The sequence below is a fragment of the Canis lupus genome, chromosome 18 (assembly GCF_003254725.2).
Source record: "Canis lupus dingo isolate Sandy chromosome 18, ASM325472v2, whole genome shotgun sequence".
NCBI classification, from domain to species: Eukaryota; Metazoa; Chordata; class Mammalia; order Carnivora; family Canidae; genus Canis; species Canis lupus.
Window position 1 is genome coordinate 45322757 of NC_064260.1, and position 4889 is coordinate 45327645.

Sequence of the window (4889 nt, forward strand, 5' to 3'; positions counted from 1 at the left end):
CCATCCACTCTCCATCCATCTTTTGATCCATCCATCCACCATCCATCCATCCATCCATCCATCCATCCACACATCCTCTCATCCATCCACTCTCCATCCATCCATCTACCCGTCCATCCATCCATCCATCCATCCATCCATCCATCCACTATCCGTCCATCCATCCATCCATTATCCATCTTTTGATCCATCCATCATCCATCCATCCATCCATCCATCCACATATCTATCTATCCACCCATCCACCAATCCATCCATCCACCAATCCATCCATCCACCAATCCATCCATCCACCAATCCATCCATCCATCCATCCATCCATCCATCCATCCATTCACTATGCAATCATTCAACAATCCTTCCATCCACTCATGATCCACCTATCCCTCTCTCCCTTCCTCTCTCCCTCCACCACCCAGCCACCCGGAAGGGAAGTTACTGAGCACATTTACTGTGAAGCTGACCTATGGAGGAGCCCACATAGGCTACGGCCCTCAAGGCATTTATAGCAAGAAGGCCAGTAGTAGCCACACATTGTGGCCAGGGTGGTGAGAGCCATGGTCAGGGCAAAGGCATGGCACTTGGGCCAGGTCTCAAGGTGGGGGTGACTTCTCAAAGGTGGCTGGTCTTCTGAAGCACAGTGGCCTTTTTCTCATAAGGAGGCCAGCCCAGTGGACACCTGTCCAGTGGAGCCCAAGCCAAGGAGTCCAGCCTACTGACTTGGCCTCTCCCCATTCTTACCCAGAATAAATACCTCTGTGTTCTTACCCACCTGCCCTTTACACACTATTGGGTGGAGGGTGAGTTAACATCCCATTAGTGAACCCTTGCAGTCCAGGGGCTGATGTTGTGGGACCTGGGCCTGCATACCCCAGGTCTTTCAGAATCTTTGAAAGTGCAGGAAGTAGACATGCTGTGACGTCTGAGTTCCCTTTCTGATGTTTTGGGGAGGACATGGGGAGGAGGTAGGCATGGCTGGTGTTTTGTTTGCCTGCTCTTGTTCCTCAGACACTTACTTGCCTGGGACTCTGTCCCTGTGGCTGGCTGGGACTGGGGTCTCCTTGGGTGTCCAGAGGGCCTGAGAACCCATGTTTTATCTGGGTGCACCCTCCATGTGCCTGATGAAGCTGGGCCAGAGCTGTGGATCTGAGATTGGGCTTTTGGTCTGAGAAGGGTATATGTACATATATATGAGAGAGAGACTTATTTTAAGGAATTGTGGAGGCTGCAAGTGTGAAGCCTGCAGGGTGAGCACCAGGGAAGATGCTGCAGCTTCAGACCAAAGGCCATCTGGAGGCAGAATTCTTTCCTCTTGGGGGACCTCTTGTCTTTTTCCTGTTAAAGCCTTCAACTGATTGGATGAGGCCCACCCACATTATGCAGGGTGTCCTGTTCACATCTAAAACATAGCTTCACAGCAACATCTGGACTGGTGTTTTATCAAAAATTGGTACCATGTCCTGGCAATGTTGGTGCATAGAATTAACCTTCATGCCAGGTGACTCAGAACAAGGGATAGCGGGCTGGGGACACACCTGCTATCTTCAGGTCTCTCTGGCAGGTGTGAGGCTTCCTCTTCTCTCTTCTCTCCACAACCTTCCTTTCTTCCCCCTCCCCCCTCTCCCCCATTCTCTCCCCTACAGCCCTCCCTCATAACCCCTCTACTTCCTGGTGAGTCAGGTTTATGGACAGAAAAGCAGTGGGACAGTCACTTTGGGCTGTTTCATGACGTCTTTGTGGCCTCCTCCCTGTGGTAAATTCACGCAGTCCTTGGGAACAGTGTCTTGTCAGGGTAAACACTCCTGGGTGTGGGGCCTAGCGGGGAGGCTCCAGGTGTCCCCGGCCCTGTGCTGGGGGGTCCACCTGTTGGGGATGGGCCATCAGCGTCTCCTCAACAGCCTGCACTGAGGACAGGGGACGGGGAGTCCCCGTGGGGCCCAGGGGCAGGACAGGCTCCAGCTGTACAGGGAACACTTCTGGGGCAGACAGTCCTCTTCCCACATCTGTCCTCGTGGACAAGGTGACAGGGGCCTGTGTGTGTCCAAGCACCAGGCTTCTGCGGCTCTAGTCGGGCATTCTGTTCTCTATTTAGCAGAGCCTGCGCCCCACTGACTCACCTGTAAGGGGCCCCACGGCCACAGCGACAAAGCTCAGCCAGCCTTGGGGACTGCCCAGGGATAGGAAGGTGGCACTGAGCATGGGAAGCCATTCCAGACTCTACTCTGCTGGGGGTGGTGGGGCGATGCCGATGCCGGTCACCCCAGCCTGACAGAGGGCTCACCACTGCCTTCTGCAGGCTCTGAACTGCCGTCCCATGCCTGGCAGCCTGGTGTCACCTCTCTTCTGGGGTCTCTGAGACCCTGCCCCTGGGCCAGGAGTGTTAGGGTCACACCTCTGAGCCTCAGGTCAGCACTGCTGCCCCTCACATAGCAGATATAGGGCTGCCCTTCTCAGACTTCTCCCACCTCCTTCATTGCAGGGGAGGACCCCACTTTCTCTGTCCCCATGGGAGAACCCCACCTTCTCAGTCCCAGGGGAGGACTCCACCTCCTCCATCCAGTAGAGGACTCCCACCTTCTCCATCGCAGTGGAGGACCCCACCTTCTCAGTTCCAGGGGAGGACCCCACTTTTTCCATCCCAGTAGAGGACTCCCACCTTCTCCATCGCAGGGGAGGACCCCACCTTCTCAGTTCCAGGGGAGGACCGCACCTTCTCGGACCCCAGTAGAGGACTCCCACCTCCTCCATCCCAGGGGAGGACCCCATCTTCTCTGTCCCAGGGGAGGACCTCACCTCCTTAGACTCAGTAGAGGACTCCCACCTTCTCCATCGCAGGGGAGGACCCCACCTTCTCAGACCCCAGTAGAGGACTCCCACATCCTCCATCCCAGGGGAGGACCCCATCTTCTCTGTCCCAGGGGAGGACCTCACCTCCTTAGACTCAGTAGAGGACTCCCACCTTCTCCATCGCAGGGGAGGACCCCACCTTCTCCATCCCAGGGGAGAACCCCACCTTTTCAGTCCCAGGGTAGGATCCTACTTTCTCCATCCCAGGGGAGGACTCCCCTTCTTAGTTCCAGGGGAGGACTCCACCTTCTCAGACCCCAGCAGAGGACTCCCACCTCCTCTATCCCAGGGGAGGACCCTACCTCCTCTGTTCCCAGGGGAGGACCTCACCTTCTCAGACTCAGTAGAGGACTCCCACCTTCTCCATCCCAGGGGAGGACCCCCCTTCTCAGTTCCAGGAGAGGATCCCACCTCCTCCATCCCAGGGGAGGACCCTACCTCCTCTGTTCCCAGGGGAGGACCTCACCTTCTCAGACTCAGTAGAGGACTCCCACCTCCTCCATCCCAGTGGAGGGCCCCACCTTCTCCATCCTGGGGGAGGACCCCAATTTCTCAGTTCCTGGGGAGGTCTCCTGCCTCTCATACTCAGGGCAGGAGGGGCTGGGCTGGGTGTCCAGTGTTCGGCCAGGATTTCTCTGAATCCCACCAGGACAGAGGAAACCTGTCATGGAAAATCACTGCCTCTAGGGGCTGTGAGGGGGCCCCCTGTCCTGGGTTTCCTCAGGGCTCAGTGCCAGACTGTTCGGCCCCACAGGGAAGTGGCACAATGGGCCCGCTGGCCCCTCTGGCTCTGGTTTCCTAATCCCTGCTGCTCCTGGCTCAGGCCACACGCTCGTGCCCGGGGCCCTGGGTTCCTGCACAGGTGACAGTTCCTAGGCCTGGGGCTGGTGGCACAGTGGGATGGGAGGAGGGGCTTCATCCCAGGCTCCCTGGGAATGGCAGGCTTTGTGCCCTTGGCCCCCGGTTATCCTCCAGGGGACTGGCCCCTCCATGGGCCCTGCAAGGATGGGTCAGGTGGTGTGAGGAGGCTTCTTGCCCCTGTGGTGTGGGGATCCTGTCTGCAGAAGAAGGGCCCACCAGGAGGTGGCAAGCCAAGGGGCACCTGGTCCCGGTCAGTCCCTGTGAGGGGAGCTGGGTCAGGGAAGCAGGACATCCTCCTAGCCCAGAGTTTCAGTGGTTGTTAAGAGGGTCCCTCCCCCCTTGTCCCTGAAGCTCGGGGACAACTGGGTTATAATTTGTGAGTCTGAGCATCGGTTCTCCTCATGTTTCCCCAAAGATGGGCTTTTGGACCTGCAGGGGTGGCTGCCAGCCTGGGCCTGTGTCTGGGCCATACTCCCTGCAGGGGTGTCTACTCCCAGCCTTCATCCCGGCCTCCTGGGCCCCAGAGGATGTGCTTCAGTTACGCGTCCCCTGGCTGGGCTTCCCAAGTTCTAATTACAGGTAATTCCAGAGACTGGCTCAGCCTGGGAACACGAGGGGATTAGAAGGTGTGCGGGAGCTGGGGGCCTGACTTTGAGCTGCCGGCCGAAACGGGCCCAGGAACTGAGTCCACAGGGAGATGGGGCAGCCCCTGGACCTCCCAGGAGCCCATTTGTTCCCTGGCTTGGGGGGCTTGGGCCCCTCGTGGAGAGGCCTGGGGTACCGGAGTAGGAGAGGGGAGCAGTCATGGCCGTGGTCCTGACTGGGACCCCCGTTGGGGGAGGGCCTCATTCAGCCCTGGTTCTGCCGGGATGCTGGCAGAGTGGGCTGGGGCCAGGAGGGGCAGGAGCATGCCAGGGCGTGGAGGACCTCACTGGGCCCGGTCCTGCCTGCAGCTGGGAGGGCGTGTGCTGGAACTGGGTCACTGGTGCTGAGGCATCCCCAGGAGAGCTCAATAAAAAGATAAACCGCAGATAACGTGAATCAATATTTCCCAGGTGGCACCACAGGAGCCCCCACAGCTGTTTTCTTGATAACCTGGAAACGCCCCACCCACCCACCCCCGCCCCTCCCCTCCTCTCCTCTCCCGCCTCTGCCAGTTCCACTGGGCCATATAAGGCCCG